The sequence below is a fragment of the Octodon degus genome, unplaced genomic scaffold (genome assembly GCF_000260255.1).
Source record: "Octodon degus isolate 3935 unplaced genomic scaffold, OctDeg1.0 scaffold00164, whole genome shotgun sequence".
Lineage (NCBI taxonomy): Eukaryota > Metazoa > Chordata > Mammalia > Rodentia > Octodontidae > Octodon > Octodon degus.
Window position 1 is genome coordinate 5742808 of NW_004524740.1, and position 18441 is coordinate 5761248.

General features: G+C 40.6%; 1 non-coding gene across 1 annotated transcript; it reads left to right on the forward strand.

The window, feature by feature from the left end:
- The first annotated feature begins 3403 nt into the window (after window positions 1–3403).
- On the forward strand, window positions 3404–3565 carry LOC111813130. Its single transcript, XR_002818461.1, has one exon. It is a non-coding gene; the product is annotated as a U1 spliceosomal RNA (small nuclear RNA).
- Window positions 3566–18441: the final 14876 nt, after the last annotated feature.

Here is an 18441-nt window from a genome sequence, read left to right on the forward strand (position 1 = left end):
AATTTAAAAATAAATAAATAATTATCAGATTCATTGTGCTTTGGGCAACAGGCAATGAACTAAAATGCTTCTCTACTTTTTTGTTCTAACTTATGCTAGTATTTAACAATCATAGTTTGTGTTTTTCTAATTGAGATATTGTGGCATTTCTTAAGAGATAATGTCTGTAGAGCATCTGTGAAGATGATATTGGTAACATTTTTTTCAAGCTGCTTGAACTATAAAAGTAGAGGACAGTCACCTTTTGCCATAAGACAGACTATCTTAAGCAGATATTTTGATAACTGGGCCAATAACAGTGAAATTCTTATGAAATTCTGAAACTATGAAGATCATTGGCTCTTAAAGACTGCTTGTTTTAAGAAGTCATTACTAGGCACAGATTTTCTAAGACTAGGGTTTAGCATTTGAAAGTGATTTGCTCTTTTTGAGGAGTCTATTAAGAATCTAGGGAACTCAAGAGTTTCCTATAGGATAAATTCTTCAGTGATTCAGTCCTGGATTTCAGTGACAGCTTTGTGACCCTGAGCCTGTAATGTTCATTCAGTAGAGGTAGGTTTGAGGTACAGGGTCTCACTCGCAGCTCAGACTCCTAGTGCTCCTCCTGTTTTCAGCCTCTCCACCACTGGTATTACAGGCATATGCCACCATGCCTGGTCCCAACAGCTGACTCAGTTCGTCCAGGGGCAGGGCTGGCATTGCTTGTGGTGCCAGGATGGCATGTAGTGCCAAGGATGGAACCCGGGTCCCTGCTTGCCTAAGACTAGAACGTGGGGGGGGGGGGAAGCTGAGCCCATGTGCCCCTCCCCCAGTGGCAGCATTCTGCTTGAAACCAACTGCTTGCAATTTAAAAGAACTTTTACCTTTTTTACCAAATTGAGCAAAGCTAGGTTTAAACTCTATCTGCTATACCTGTCCCATTTGGAACTTAATTTTAAAACAGTACTCCATGTTAAATCTTCTATGGTGGTCTTAGTAACACAAATACAGGAATCAAGAAAACAACAAACATTTTTACATACATCTGTATACATCTATAAATATCTACAATTCTTGAAATTGTTCCTTTTTTTAAAAAAAATGTATTTAGTACAGGGTCTCTACGTAGATGGGACTTGTAGTGATTCTCCTGCTTTCAGCCTCCCAAGTGCTGAGATTACAGACGTGCACCATCACGCCCAGTCTCAATCTCAGTCTCAGCGTACCCTGGGGGTGGGGCCAGCACGGTACACCGGGGATCAAACCCTGCCTGCTGCACTCTGCCTAAGCAGGTGCTTTAGTCTGCTGAGCTATCTGGCCGGCCTTCTCTGTCCCATTTTAACTTAATCCTACTTTTTTCTTTTTTGGCTTCTCTCAAACCTGTTTCTCTCTATGCTCATTTACCTCTCTGACCCTGGTGAACCCATTTTTTGGCCCTAGTAAACCCATTTCTAGCCCTAATGAGCCTCCATCCCCAGGTTTTATACCTTATGTGCCAGTACCAGTGTACACCTGTGCTGAATACTGCTGGCTCTGACCAATCCACTTCCCTCCCTTATTCATGCTCTTTGGAAGTGTTCCTGCCACACTTATAACGGGTATCCTGATCTAATACCAGATGTAAGGATCCATGGGTCCCAGTGTGATCCTTTCTACCTGGGCGGCAGGAATGAGGTAAGGATAGACAAAAAGACAAAAGCTGGGTTAGGTGGTGATTCATCTGCCTGGTTGGCAAGACCACCGGAGCAACAATATGGATGTTTATTCATACCTTGGCAAAGTTAGTGACACGGTGATACAAATTTATCTAGTGACTGATAGATCTGATGAGAATCTCCTATCAAGCTGAGCTTACAGCATTATTTTTTACCTTCTTTAGTCAGAAGCTCTGAACTTTTGAAAGTTGTCCCTCAAACCAGTTCCAAAAGCTTTTAAACCATATAGGTGTATTCACAGCAGCAACCCTATGTCCCATGTGTCAAAATCTGTCATAATCACTTTCCTTGTCTCTGAGGCACAATACACCACAGCCATGACTTGAGAAGTGTATTTTGTCTCACATTTTCAGAAGTTTCAGTCCATTGTTGGCAGGCTCAAAATGCAGCAATACCATGCTAGAAGGACCTGCTACAGAGAAAAAACTGCTCATGGTATGGTCACCAGGAAACACAGAGTAAAGTAAGGAGCCAGGGAAAGAGGTATAGCCTTTCAGTTTCACTCCAGTAACCTGCCTTCTGACCAAGCTCTACCTTCTAATAGTATATTTATCTATAGATTTATCAGTGGACTAACCTATTGATGATTATAGCAATCCCTTGATCCAGTCAGCTTCCAAAAACCCAACCTCTGAACACAGGAATCTTTTGGGGTACTTTCTAGGTCCAAACTATAATGGAATTCATGAAATTAGGAGCTAGTTTATGTTGTTTAGCTTTTGATCCATAGAGTACTGTTTTGTTGTTGTTTGTTTGTTTGTTTGTTTGGTGGAACCAGGGATTGAATTCAGGCTCTTGCGCTTGCCAGGAAAGCACTTATTTTACTGAGCCATCTCCCCGGCCCCTTGTTGTTCTTGTTGTTTTGAGACAGGGTTTTGCTGTACAGTTGGGGCTGAACTTGAACTCACTTTGTAGCTGAGGCTGGTCTCAAACTTGAAGCAGTCCTTCCCGGCTAAGCCTCCCAAGTGGTGGGATTACAAGCATGTGCCACCACACCCAGCTCATAGAGTGTTTTAAGGTTTATTTGATTTTTTTCCCAGTATTATAGGTTGAACCCAAGGCCTTTGTACTTAGCTATATCCCTACACCCTTTGAAATATTTTTATATGGACATAAGCTTTCAGTCTCAATAATCACCACTAAATTGCCAACACTGGACTCAGACTTGGATTCTCCTGTCACAGCTTCCAGGAGTGCTAGGATTACAGGTGTATACCATGAAACTCATCTTAAGTTTTCCCATAATGTCACCAAGTCATTTTGAATAAGTTCAGTATAATGAATATGATATTTGTAGATAAATATAGTGACTGCTGGTCATTCCTACCATACACCTATTTTCCTAATCCTAAGATTTCCTAAGATTGGCACACTTTGGCAGTCGTTTTTTCTTTTTGTGTGATACTGGAAATCAAACCTGGGCCTTCTGCACTGAGCTACATCTCTATCCCTGGGCTGTTTAGGGGGGATGGGGGAGAGAATCTCACTAAGTCACTAAGTTGCCCAGTCTGGACTGCAACTTGCAATCTCTCAGTTTCAGCCTGCCACCACACTCAGTTTGTATATATAATTTACTGTTGCATGGTTATAATTTGTAAACTCTTTACTCCAGAATTTTGGGAGTTGATAGTCTGCGTGAAAAAAAAAAAAAAGTAAAACTAACAGCAGTTTCAATCTACAATTGAGTTGCCAGGCAACAGAGGAAACTCATACTTAACTTGGTACAGGAGATACCATGATCATGAAAGTGCTTTTCTCAGGAGAGACTTATCATTGCATTCCAAACATACTCATCCCTTGGATTTCTCCAAATATGAAAAATTCCATTGCATAATTTCTGATGGTGGGAGACTGCATTCATGCTTCCCCTGATTGTAGTTGTTCAACAGAAGTTTGCTGCTGGGCATGGTGGTGCATGTTAAATTTTTCTTCAGTTCAGTAAAGAGATAGGAAAGATAAAAGAAGCCTTTATTAACTCAAAAGACACAGAGAGGATCGAGAGCACATGGCAAGAGATCCTCTGACCTGAGACAAAGAATGCTGAGAATTTCATGGGCTTTTATTAGGCATGGAGTTTGAGAGGCCATTTTAATTACATGTAAGGAGCTGATTGGCTCTCTCATGTGTGCCAGGAAAAAATAAGAGGATTCAGCTATGTTGAATCAGGACCATTACAATTTAGCACCTTTTACTTAGACTGGAACCTATCATTCCCGTCTTTTAGTTAGGGGCAGTGTGTCCCTTACACTGCTTCCTGCTGAATGGGAGTGTTGTTTTGGGGGCAAGGAGAATTGACAGGCTGATGGTTTACACCAATATAGAAGGTAGTACCAGTTTTTTTAGCAGAACGAGTTTGTTGTTAGTCTTGGACTCATATCTGAGATTGAAAAAATCTTGTGTGGCATCTGAAAGTTGTCCAGGCAAATGGGCCAGAGTCCAATGGCAAATGAAAGGACTAGCAGACGATAGGGAATTACCAGATGGGGAAGCAATACATGAGTTACCCTGGGGTTTTAGAACCCTTAGTTAGATGGAGATGTGTAGGGGACAGGAGTTGAGAAGACCGCTCAGGCAACAAGGGCTCAGGATCAGGAGGAGTGGAGTTGTCAGGTGGAGTGAAGTTGTCGGGACACTACTTATCTTAGGTGATTTGGAACCAGGAAGGCTGGCTGGCAACTTTTACCATTGTTGCTGTTCAGAGGACCTTCAGGTGGGAGCTTGTCCATGTATGATCTAACTCTATAGACTTAGAGGATTTAAGATATATTAAATCTCCAGGAAATATGGATGGTACCAATTGAGTGGTATCTACTGGTTGTGGAAGACAGGCATCTGCATGTTTTGCGGCAGGTATCAGAAGAAGGATAAGACAGGAATATAGTCAGCAAGAGGGGGAAGGTTATCATGAACAGGGAAGTTTTAAAGAAGAAAAGGTCTTTCATTCATGAGCTTGAATGGACTTAGGAAGTGGGTGCCCTAGGAAGTGCCCTAAGTCTAGCTAGCACTAAGGAAAAAAGCTGAGGCCAGGGCAGGTGTAGCTCCAGGATAAGTTTGGTGAACTGGGCCTTTAAAAGCCCATTTGCCTCTATTCTGCATTGGTGTTTAGGGGCTATTGGATGTTGGGTAGTGCAGGGGAAGGCTAAAGGATGGGTGAGGTAAACTAGTACTGGGGTAGCATGGGTAGCACAGGTGGGACTGGAAGTGTCATAGAGTATGTGCTCTACAAGAAAAGAGGGATGGAGGGGCTGGTGGCACATTGAGGCTGGGTTTGTAGAACTAGCACTGTAGAGCGAGAGGTAAAAGAGACGTAAAACTTTGGAAGGCGATCTCTCCCTGCAAGCAGTATGGGGCAGGTTGCGATCAAAAGGAAAATGAGTGAAAAACAGTGTCTGGAGTCAGCAGGTAATGGGCCCTATCTGAAGGGGTCCTATAGGTTGGCCATCAGCACCCAGTAGGGAGACAGTAGATCTAATACAGTGACTTGAAAACTTAGAAAAATACTATATGTCATCTCTGTATCAGCAAGAAAAGTGTCCTACCTGAGATGTCCAGTGAGACTTGGGACTCTGACAGATACCTTGATGGGGCCTTGTACCCCAAGTCCCATTGTTCCTCTTCACCCATTTTCCTCTTCAGCAGCAAGACCCAGCAGGTCAAGTATTGATGGATCTGTTTTCTCTGAGGGCAGGGAATTGGATGACTTAACCACTTTTTGGCAGACAGTGCAGTCACTTTTCCAGTGACCATTGATCCTGCAGATGGAACCAGGTCCTTATAGTGGCTGTAGGTTGGGACAGGCTTGTGAACAGTGTCCTTCTTTGCCACACTTGAAACATGGTTCAGGAGGAACTCAAGTGGCAGCATTGTTTAGGCTCAGCATTACCTTGCCAAGTTCCTGCTTTAATGGCAGTATGGAGTGTCACCGCCAAAAGCTGGCACTTGTGTTTAGTAATTTCTTTGTGTGTATTGCTGAAGACACAGAAAGTCAGATTGTTTCCCTGTGGGGTTTGAGGGCTGAGATCTGTCATTTAAGATTGGCATGAAAGTCAGGAGCAGATTAGGGTATAAAATAGGAATTAAAAACAGCTGTTCAGGGGCCAGGGAGGTAGCTCAGTAGAATAAGCGCTTGCCTGGCAAGTACAAGGGCCTTAGTTCAATCCCCAGTACCACCAAATAATAATAATAATAATAATAATAATAATAATAATAATAATATAATAATAATAATAAAATACAGTTGTTCCTTCCAGGAGAATCTGAATCTACATTATTATACTCAGTTGGGAGCAATACACTTAATTATTAAAGTTTTATCTGAGTTTTTTTCTTTTTTCTTTTTTTAATCTGTGTATTAAGAGCCTTGAAATATAAAGTGTAACCAGAGAATGGTTTTTTTTTTTAACCAAGAATAGAAATTCTAGTAATTAAATCCTTGTAGAATAATAACAGACAACAGATACATAATTTTAGAGGACAATTTGACATCAATAGTCATATCACGTAAGTTTTGTTAGAAAATTATCATTTAACTGATGACCATGTTGGCTTGATATGAACCTTTTATATCTGAAGCATAAAAAAAGGCATTTATTTATTTATTTATTTATTTGCAGAACCAGGGATTGAACTCAGGCCCTTGCCCTTGACAGGGAAGCACTTATTCTACTGAGCCATCTCCCCGGCCCTAAGGCATATATTTAAATCTGAAAGGAAATTTACATTGTAGAATACTATACCTTTGGAAGGCATGAATACATTTACTATATCAAGCACATCTTTTATGAGAAGACCTTATTTTATTTTTTTAAAGAAACTTTATCTTTTAACCAATGACCAAATTTTTGGGGGCATCTTCCAAGAGACTATGGAGATTATTGGGGGCACTTCTTACTAATAGGTAAAGGTTGGCTACCCTTCTATCCACCAATAGGAGTGTTGTCCAATAATCTCTCCCCATCTTAATTACTTTTAATTAGCTTAAATATTTTGATGACCTGTGAGTCAGTCAATGTTGATATCACTTAGACCAGCTGGTAACTCAGGAGAAAGCATGTTTTTAAGTCTATATTTTAAAGCTGAAATAAAAAGAGGAACTACTGTTTATAGAATGACATGGAAACATATAAACAAATACATAGGACACATAAACATCTTTACAAAATCAAAGTGCACTCAAATATATTTCTAGCCAGGTTAAATTATAGTAATCTTTTTAAGTTTGTAATTATGAAAGACTAGTTAGAACTTTTGTAAGTCAATTAGCAGAGCTTTCTTTTAAGAAGAATTTGAAAAACATAAAAAGCTCTTTATAGTTAATATGGTTTTTAACACCCTGACTAACTATATATGCTGATGGCCTGTGAAATAAGCAACTGCACTGCAGATGGTAATCTGTAATAGTAGTTTCATGCTTGGAGTGCCTGTCATTCTGGTCTTCTGAATACGGGCTGTTTGTCATGACATGCCAGTTTCTGCTGTGCTCTCTCTTGGGTAGATGGTTGTTCAAAAAGAAGGGGGGGCTGGAGAGATGGCTCAGTGGTCTAAAGCAACTACTTAGAACAAGCTTAGCAAAGCACAGGGACCACGGTTCAATCCCCCAGCACCACATGCCAGCCAGCCCCGCCCCCTGGTGGGCTGAGATGGCCACACACACACACACACACACACACACATAAATAAAAATTAAAAAAAAAATGGGGGGTAGTAAATGAAGGCAAGAGACAGGAAAAGGAATATTGTGGTACTGTCCTGCTTCAAGGTTGTATATGGTTAGATTTTTGGACTTATGTGTAAACATAAGTATATAATTCTTTATGCCTATTTTTTAAAATATATTCTAATTTTTAAATGTTTTTTCATCATATTCTGTAGGGACTTAAAATTCAACATATCAATACTTGATGAAAAATACCTGTTCCATGTTATGCCTGAGATGTTTAATATTCAGAAAGATAGTGAGGTTAAGCTTAGCAGCCTAGGTTGTATGGTAATAACAATAAGCTTGTCTTCTGGATGGTTAACAACCTAAGTTTGCAGACCAAAATTAGAGAAAAAGGAGGGCTGCAAGGAAAGCCAACATTTTGGCCCTAGCCTTCCAAGGTCAATTAAGACTCAGGACATATGAGAACTTATACTGTAACGTCATGTACCTCGGTAGTGTCCCAAATTTTCTGATCAAGGAGATTATGGGGCCAAAGAGGAAAGTGATCAATGATATAGAGTGTGCCTAAGGAGAGTCACATGGAGAGAAAACATTCTCTCAGGCTTTCACAGAAAGCACATTGGCCAAGCAATGGCCGTGACTCATCCACATGGCTGACACTGATAAAGGTTTTACAATCTGAGGTACAGGATCTCAGAATAAATCCTGAGTGGATCTGGCTGACCTTATCAGACCCAAAAGCTACAACTCTTGTTGCGTAGGTCCTGCTTTACCTTGGTCTTAACCATCCAGCAGAAAAGTATAAAAATGAAATATAAGAAGTAAAGCCATGGTGTTATGTTGAGCTGTAGGGGACTCGGCAACAATTTCTGACATTGCTAGTGAAGCGGAAGACCCAATACTATCATGGGCTACTGGACTCTTTTAGAATATTTTGCTGAGTTTACACACCTATAATATTCAAATAACGGAACTTAACAAAAAAAGGGATACAGATGAATGTCCATTTTGTATCTGTGTATTCAAAGTGGTTAGGTTAGATATATAGTTACATTCTCTTAATGAATAGAAGGATTTGTTCTGATGGTGTTTGTAAATAGGATATCATGTCCGCATCTTGTACAGCAATTAACCACTAGGAAGAACGTATGCAATGTGTTAATTATTGAAACTGTCCTACCAATTTGGTTTGAAACTGTCTCATTGCTATGTGTTTATCAGTAAAATTATGGGAAAAAATATGGTTTTTAAGGTCTAATACACTGTACCAAGTTTGAGTGGGAGCAAGCAAACTCACCAGAGTGTGAGGATTAGGGACAGTACAATAGAGGATCAATGATAACTCACAAGTCCTGGACTTGTAGCCTAGCAAGAAGGGCTTATTTTGTCTATTATGGCACACTTTTGAGTAACTTCTAGCAGCTGAGACAAATTTATTTTTGCAGACTTTTTGTTGTTACTGTTGCTTTACAACTTACAGCGGATCCCCAGAACAAGAGACTTTTCCTGCTAGGGGAGGGGAGGCAAGCTGAAACTCAGAATGTCTTTCTTGAGACCCCAACAGGAGACCACCTGCCAAGGTGGCTGGGGGTGGGGAGAGGCAGGCTTGACCAGAAAGGACAAGATAAGAGCTCATGAGAGAAAGGGGGCACATGCTACTGTAGAAAAATATGCCATTAGCTGTTTCCAGATCACACTTTGTCCCAAAGTGAGAAACTTGGAGGATAAAGATTATGGGTATAAGTTGGTAGGAGAGGACAGTTCGGAATGCAGAACTGATCAGCGCTTGGGCAGAGGAGGTAAGGGTGGGGGCAGAAGAGTAAAAGAGTGAGGAGTTGAGAGCATCAGAAGATGAAGTGAAAAAATTAAAATTAAAAAAAGATGAAATAGCAGGGGTGGCAGTGGCTTGGCAGTTCTGCAGGGTGCAGGGGAATCTGATCTGATAAAGAGGATCATGGGTGGGTTGTAGGTACAGGGGAGAGAGGTGCATCTTTACTGTCCATTTGTTGCTGCAATAATGAGTTTTAAGGGTTTAAAAGTTTTCCCCTCAGGCCATTGGCTGACGTTGTTGACTTTACGTTGTGGCCTCACTGCCTGGAAGTAAAAGGTTAACTTTTTTGGTTTTATGACCTGCCAGAGGCCAAGGGAGCTAAGATGATAGACGAGGCATCCTATTGGGATGTCTTTTGCAGATTGGGAATGAATATTTCCCATAGTGATGGAATTTGAGCTGAGCTAAGACCTTCAACATCTGGGCGAGATCGTCATCTACTCCCAAGATTATGAAGTATGAGAAATCCCAAACCTGGTTTCTTAGTCATCACTGAAACAAGAAAGGGGTTCTGAAAGATAAGAAAATGACTGTACTGCCATAAAGTGTGAGAGCAATAGGCCTGTCAGAGAATGTGAAGACAGCCTTCTCCATCCAAGGCATGTGCAGTGGATTTCCAGACATTTCCACATCCTAAGGTGTGGAGGCCACACTCTAGAGGGATTCATTACTTAAAGGAGAATGAGGAAGGACAGAGAGTCCCATTCTTCCTCCAAGGAACTCCAATCTTCACCATCAGCTTGGACATCATCTCCTGGCTCTAGCACAGACTCTTGGCTTCTGCTTTGGATCTTTCAGCTTTCTGGTGTAGACTCATCGACCTTCTGTCATAGATTCCTCTAGATCTATCAGCCTCCTGATAAGGACTTGTACAGAACGCTGCAGTGGACTCCAGACCTTGAACTGAGTCCTTAGGTCTCCAGTGTGCAGATGCCCTCTACACACTTCCTCATCCAACCCTGTGGCTGACCATTGTAAGCCAGTCTTGGAATTTCTTATACATTTGTACATCTTGTGTTACATCTATACCTCTAGTAAAACCCTAGAGCAGTTTGTTTGTAAGGAGCTGATCGAGTCTTGTGTGTGTGGAAAGGTGAGAGGAAATTGTATCCAGGGCTGGAATGGGAAAGGAGGAGGAAGTGGTCATTGGGAAAATAAGCTATTGTTTTGGGATTCAGCTTTGTTGCATCAGGGTCATTATAATTTAGCAACTTGTACTCAGGCCAAAATCTGTCAGTACACACCTGTAATCCCAGCATTTCAGAGGCTGAGGCAGGAGGATTGTTTGAAGTTTGAGGTCAACCTGGGCTACATAGGAAGACTTGTCTCAAAAAAAAAGAAAAAGTTTTCTTTTTGTCATGAGTATAAAGAAGACATATTTTCCCTTCACTCCATTTTTTTCTCTTTATTAATCATTAGCTATGGATAAACCACATATACTTGTGAATTCAAACTTCTTTTAAAATTTTTTAAAATTTTATTTATTTGTGTGTGTGTGTGTGTGTGTGTGTGGCCAGCTCAGCCCACCTGGGGGTGGGGCTGGTTGGCATGTGGTGCTAGGGGATTGAACCGCGGTCCCTTTGCTTTGCTAAGCTTGTTCTAAGTAGGTGCTTTAGACCTCTGAGCCATCTCACCAGCCCCTGAATTCAAACTTTAGCCCAAGAGAATATAGCATCCTTGTAGCATGTTGGTAGCATCTAGGGCTATAAAAAGTCCAGACCATGGGTCAGGTTGTGAAAACCTCAAGGTTTCAAAATAAGCTAAAAGGAAAACGTACACGTAGGAAGTGAATAAGGCTTTTCATCTCCCTGAAGTATATTAAACACAGCCCATTTTTCTTGTAGAACAACAGTGACCTTAGAGAAAAGAAAAGAGTTAATTGTAGAAATGTACCCTGAGATCTCATTCAGTGTAACTGCTATCTTGGCACTTGCCCATTTTCACACTTGAATGTGTATTCACCCTCATGCTTTTTTTATTATTTTTTAATGAATTTAGGACAGGGTCTTCAGGGTCTCACTATGTAGATTGGACTCATAGTAATTCTCCTGTTTTCAGCCTCCCAAGCGCTGGGATTACAGGCGGACATCACCATGCCCAGTCTCAGTTGCCATCTCAGTGTGCCCCATGGGTGGGGCCAGCAGGCTGGGTATTGAACCCTGGCCACTGCGCTCTGCCTAAGCAGGCGTTTTAGTCGACTGAGCTATTTGGCTGGCACTTCTCCCTCATTCTTAAAATCTATCATTTTACAATAAACTGTACCTGTGTTCTACACAGTGGTCTACATTTCTTTTTTTTTTTTTGTCTTGGGGTCTACATTTCTTATCTGAAATCTTTTGTTGAAGACAAATAACTGAGATGTATCACCACTTCCTTGTTGTGATAGGATGTATGGTGTTAGGAACCAGCATTATGAGCCCAGAACTTTGTATGTCTATTCTTTGTACCAGTGAGCTATGGTGAACATCACGCTTTTCATGGATGTGAAATTCTAACAAAGACCATGTTTCTCCTGTAGGTCCTTGGATCAAAACGTAGCAGGGCCACATTTTGGAATCCTTGTCTATTTACTTTGGAGGCTTTAAGGCAGAATCCACTGTCATACCTTTTTTAACCTCAAGAGGTTTCCCACATTCCTTGCTTAAGATACCTTCTATTCTCTAATCTGCTCGGCATTGCCAGCACCCGTACAATTACTTTAGACTCGGGCCGGGAAAATAGCTCAGTGGAATAAGCACTTTCCTGGCAAGCACAAGGACCTGAGTTCAATCCCCAGTTCCGGCAAAAAAAAAAAAAAAGAATTTTGGGGCCTGCCCCTTAGCTCAGTTGTTTAAGTGGCTGCTTCAACAAAGCAGTCAGGCTCAGGTTGCTGTGGTTCGAGCCCCACAACTCCAGCCAAACATGCCCTGAGCATTCTGAGCCAGCCAAAAAAAAATCCTTTTGCCAATTACTTTAGACTCACCTCACATCTTTAATCACATCTGTACAATTTTTGTTGTGCTGAAAATTAGCACATATACAGATTCCAGGTAGATTAGCAAGTGGACATTTTTGGCGGACCAGTATACCTACAGCTTACATCTACAAAAACCTTACATTTGCTAGGTATGGTGATGCACAGCTCTCATCCATAATCTCAAGCCTCTCTGAGGCTGAAGCAGAAGTATCAAAACTTCAAGCCTATGCAATTTAAGAAAAAAATACAGTGTAAAAAAAAAAAAAAAGTTCAAGTCTAACCTTGTAATCTGACAAGATAGTGAAACCCTGTCTCAAAAAATAAAACATCAGGGGCTGGTGAGATGGCTCAGTGATCTAAAGCACCTACTTAGAACAAGCTTAGCAAAGCACAGGGACCACAATTCAATTCCCCCAGCACCACATGCCAGCCAGCCCCGCCCCCTGGTGGGCTGAGCTGGCCACACCAAAAAAAAAAAAAAAAAAAAAAAAAAAAAATCACCTTAGATTTGTCAGAAGCTTTAATGTCACCAAAGGAAGCTTGTTATATGCAGGTAAGTGAAGTTATCTTCTCTTTGTTTGCACTACATGTATTTCTTAGGATTTTGAAAATAAGTATTTCAGTATTAAAAATGTTGTTTTCTTGTTTTTTGAGACAGTCTCACTATGTAATATGTGCTGCCCTTGAACTCCTTGTGTAATCCAGGCTGGCTTCCAACTCTTGGTGATCCTCTTGCCTTAGCCTATTGAGTCCTAGGATTATAGGCATGTACTACTAAGCCTAGTTGTTTTGTTCTTACAATGTGAAAAATTCTTAATGTTGTAAAGGATAGACATAGCTTACACAAATAAACGGACCTTTGGTAAATAGTGTAGAATTTGAGGGTAAGCTGCCAGACAACTGTTATATTAATGTTATCCAGCAGGGGGTAGAGAATATCTTTTTTGTCAAGGTAGTTTCCCCCAATGAGGTTTATTCATTGCGTGTCCTGACCCCCGTGTTTCCGGAAATGTACCAAACTTTTATGTCTTACTTTCATTGCTAGCACCTACCTGAAATTTACAAGTAAAAGAAGGAAATTTTATTTTGGCTCACAGTTTGTAGAGTTATCATTCCATAATTGAATGGTTCTATGGCAGGGTGGCATGGCAGAGGAGCATGGCAGGAGAATCAGTACATGTCACAGCAGCAGGAAGTAGCAAAATATAAAGGGCAGAGGAAATTGATACACCCAATTGCAGGCCATACCCACAGTGGCCCAGCTATGAACCCCATAAATGACTAATCCAGTGATGATTATTACACACTCATGATCCAATCACTTGAGAAAAGCTCTACCTATCAGCACATGAGGTTTTGGCGTTTTAACACTTGATTACATAACTTGTGACCCTGGGGTATTGTGTTCAAGCTCACCTCAGTGTTACACTGCATCTAATGGCTGGTTTTACTGCGTCTTAGTCTTCATCAGTCTCTTTACATCCTTGAAACCCCAGGGATGAAGCCCCAGCAGCGGCACATTATCGTTCATAAAGTGTACATGTAATTTGTCACTACTACTTGGGTTTCTTTGTGCTTTTCTTTTCCTCCCTCCCTCCATCGCTCCCTTTGTTCCTCTCTTTCTTTACTTTGGTAGTACTGGTGATTGAACTGAATTATAACCCCAGTGTATATCATCCCTCAGTTGTATTGCACTGACTTGTAGCCCCAGTCTTTTAGTTTTGACTTTGAAATGATCAGTTCTGCCTAAATCTCTAAATGGCCTAGGCTGCCCTTGAATTTCTGATGGTCTAGGCTCAGTATCTGAGAGTGCTGGGACTATGGGCCTGACCACAACTGTCGGACTACTCAATTATTTATTTTTTGAGATGTTGGGGGTTTTACCAAGACTGAGCTACATCTTCTACTTTTTTATTTTGAGACAAGGTCTACCAAAGTCTAAATTGCTTAGGCTGGGTTTGAATTAACAGTCATTCTATCTCAGCCTTCTGAATATCTGAGATTATATGCAGGTACCATGACACCTCTCTTCTTTAAAAAAAAAAAAAAAGTCCGTAATGTGATTTTATCTTTTGTCTCCTGCATCCTGGGCAAGCACTTTGCAACTGAGCTACAAGCAACCTCATTATTTTTGTGCTGTTTATAAGAATTCAGCTAACATTTCAGCTTTAAAGCTTGCATTTTTCCATTATATATAGAATAATAGATAAAGGAACCCCAGTAGTTCCTTTATCATATACTTTTATTAGTTTTGACTCTTCATTTGAAAAGATAAGCATATTAGCAAGGCTTTGTCCCACCTTTGGGATAATAGGGACAGGCCAGGCTAGATTGGCACATGCCAGTAATCCCAACATTTGTGAGGCTGGGGCAGGAAAATCCTGAGTTTGAGACCAGCCTTGACTACATATTGAGACCCTGTCCTCCCACCACCACCAAAAAAAAGAAAGAAAAAAAACCTTAAGTAGTAGTGATGTTGTAAATCAGAATGTAATGGCTAGCCTGATCTACATAGTGAGTTTATGCCTAGCCTTAACTGCGAGACCGTGTTCAAAAAGGAAAAAATGTATTGATGTTGCAGACTAGTAATAAAAGAAAAAGACAGAGGAAAATGTGAATTATTTATTTACCTGTAAATAGTATGAGTTTGAAATTTCATTTTCCATATGTCTTGCTAGAACACAGAAATACAGCTGATTTTTCTGTAGTGATATTGTTTCATATGACTGCTAAGTTCAGTAATGAATCTTAGTTATGAATTACTTAGATATTTTAGGGGGCTTTGAGGGGTTTTTTGGTTTTGGATTTTTGTTTTTGTTTTGAGACAGGGTCTCACTATAAGTTCAGGTTGGCCTTGAGCTCACTTTATAGCCCAAGATGGATTGACTAAATTGGGGAACCCACAGGAGTCATACAACTGTGATAAGGGAGACTCAACCCTTCTTCTGGTTTGAGAAATATGAATTTATATTTACAATGGACACTAAGACCACATAAAAATATAATTCACTGCACATACATATGTGAATAAAGAAAAGCTTACATCTTCATAAACTATGTCCTTTTTTTTCTGTGCTGGAGATCAAACCCAAGACTTGGTGAATGTCAGGAGAAGCTTTCCTACTGAGCTAAATACCCGATACCCAGGACCTGGCTTTTATTTTGGCTTGTTTGTTTGTTTGTTTGTTTGTTTGTTTGAGACAGGGTTTCACCATGCAGTCCCTATTGGCCTCAAAATCACTGTGTAGTCCAGGCTGCACAATGATTTCGAACTTGAAGCAATCCTCCTGCCTCAAGCTTAACAGCCTAGGTTGTATGGTAATAACAATAAGCTTGTCTTCTGGATGGTTAACAACCTAAGTTTGCAGACCAAAATTAGAGAAAAAGGAGGGCTGCAAGGAAAGCCAACATTTTGGCCCTAGCTTTCGAAGATCAATTAAGACTCAGGACATATGAGAACTTGTACTGTAACATCATGTAACTCGGTAGTGTCCCAAATTTTCTGATCAAGGAGATTATGGGGCCAAAGAGGAAAGTGATCGATGATGTAGTGTGTGCCTAAGGGAGTCACATGGAGAGAAAACATTCTCTCAGGCTTTCACAGAAAGCACATTGGCCAAGCAATGGCCATGACTCATCCACATGACTGACACTGACAAAGGTTCTACAATCTGAGGTACAGGATCTCAGGATAAATCCTGAGGGGATTCCACTGACCTTATCAGACCCAAAAGCTACAACTCTTGTTACATAGGTCCTGCTTTACCTTGGTCTTAACCATCCAGCAGAAAAGTATAAAAATGAAGTATAAGAAGTAAAGCCATGGTGTTATGTTGAGCTGTAGGGAACTCAGGGCAACAATTTCTGACATTGCTAGTGAAGCGGAAGACCCAATACTATTATGGGCTACTGGACTCTTTTAGAATATTTTGCTGAGTTTACACACCTATAATATTTAAATGATGGAACTTAACAAAAAAAGGGGATACAGATGGATGTCCATTTTGTATCTGTGTATTCAAAGTGGTTAGGTTAGATAGTTACATTCTCTTAATGAATAGAGGGATTTTTTCTAATGGTGTTTGTAAATAGGATATCATGTCCGCATCTTGTACAGCAAATAACCACTAGGAAGAATGTATGCAATGTGTTAATTATTGAAACTGTCCTACCAATTTGGTTTGAAACTGTCTCATTGCTGTTTGTTTCTCAATAAAATTATGGAAAAAAATAAAAATAAATAAAAATTAAAAGAAAAATTCTCCTGCCTCGACCTCCTGAGTGCTGGATAACAAGCATGCACCATCATGCCCAACTCTGGCTTTTATTTTCCTTCCTTTATTGCACTGTTTAGTGTCTCTAGGAAATGTTAAATAAAAGTATTTAAAGAAGAAGCCAGGTATGGTGACATGCCTGTGATCTCGCCCCTCAGGAGGCTGAGGCAGAATGATCACTGTGAGTAGTGAGTTTAAGGACAGTCTAAACTATATAACAAGACCCTATCTCAAAAAAAAAAGATAGAAAAAACAGTATTTAACATAGAGATGCTTGATTTTTGTTCTCGTTGTTGGGGTTTTTTGTTGTTTCATTCATTAACGCAAGTCATGCAACTCACTATGTAGTTCAGGCTCAACTTGAACTTGATTTATACCCTGGGCTGAGCTCTTAACTTTGAATCTTTTTGTATCATTCTCCAGAATGCTGGGATTACAGAGCTGTACCATCATCCCTGGCTTGAGTGTTTGTTTTCATTTTTTGTTTTGTTTTTTGAGATGAATTTCACTGTGTAGTTCAGGCTAGCCTTGAATTCACAGCGATCTTTCTACCTCAGCCTACTGAGTGCTGTGTCTACAGGTATTCACCACCATACTCAGCAGGTTCATTCATGAAGTAAATTAGCTATAGGATTTTTATAGATGTTTATGAAGCTAATCTTATTGTGCTGAGATTATCCTGTATTAGTTAGCTTTCCTGTTGCTAGGACAAAATACCTGACACCTGCAAGTTAATGGGAAAAGGGTTTATTTGGCTCAGGGTTTCACAGACTGCAGTCCAGGCTGCAAAGCAAGAGGAACATCATGGAGGAAGAGTTTATTGAACAATGCTGCTCACTTCATGGCAGTTGAAGCAGAGGACAAAGGAAGAGTATGAGAGAAAAGGGCCAGTGGCCAGAAATAGGCCTCCAGCCCACCATCTGTCACATTTATATTATTTTGCTTAGTGAAATTCTATATCATTCCTAATTCTTCTTTTTCATTGTTATTTTTTTGTTCTCTGTAAAAAGAAAAAAGAAAGAAATAGTCCCCCCAGGTCAGACCCCCCGCTAGACACATCCAGACCCACCTAGATGTTGACAGACCCACCCAATCAAGTTGACAGTCCAGACGTCTAAATAGTGAATTTTGCTAACTACTTTTTCTCTATTTCTTCTTGTCTGGATATGCTGAATTACACAGGTTTTTTTTGGTTTGTTTATTTATTTTTTTTCCAGAACGGGGGATTGAACTCAGATCCTTGCGCTTGCCAGGGAAGCCCTTATTCTCCTGAGCCATCTCCCCGGCCCCAAAGCTAAACTTTTTTTTTTTTTTCTGAACCAGGGATTGAATTCAGGCCCTTGCTTTTGCCAGGCAAGCACCTATTCTACTGAACTATCTCCCCAGCAACAGGTTTGTTTTGTAATGTTAAACCAGTTTTGCATTCCTGGACTATATCCCACCAGATCATGTGTTACTCTTTTGTATGCTGGTAGATTTACTGTCTAATCATCATCTTCTTTTACTTCCCCTTCTTTCTTCCTCCACTTTCCCCCTTCCCCTAACCTCCTTCCCTCTTCCCCCTTCGCTTCCCTTCTCCCTTCACCTCCCTTCTCCCTTCTTCCTTCCTTCCTTCCTTTTTTTTTTTAACTAAAAGAGCTGACAAGTTTATTTTCACATTTCACAATACAATTGAAACTGTACTTTCTGCACTTTTGTTTGTTGTACTTCTCCCTCCAAAACTATTCTTTGATAGGAAGGGGGAGCAAGTCTTTCTTGTCATTCATGCTGTTAGAAAACACCCAGAGAGTCACAGCGCCATGATCCCCTGGTGAAGCAGAAGAAATAATCTAAAACTAGATTATTTAAAAATCTAAATAAGGGGGCTGGAGAGATGGCTCAGTGGTCTAAAGCACCTACTTGAATCAAGCTTGGCGAAGCACAGGGACCACGGTTCGATCCCCAGCACCACATGCCAGCCAGCCCCGCCCCCTGGTGGGCTGAGCTGGCCACACACACACACAATAAATAAATGTAATAAATAA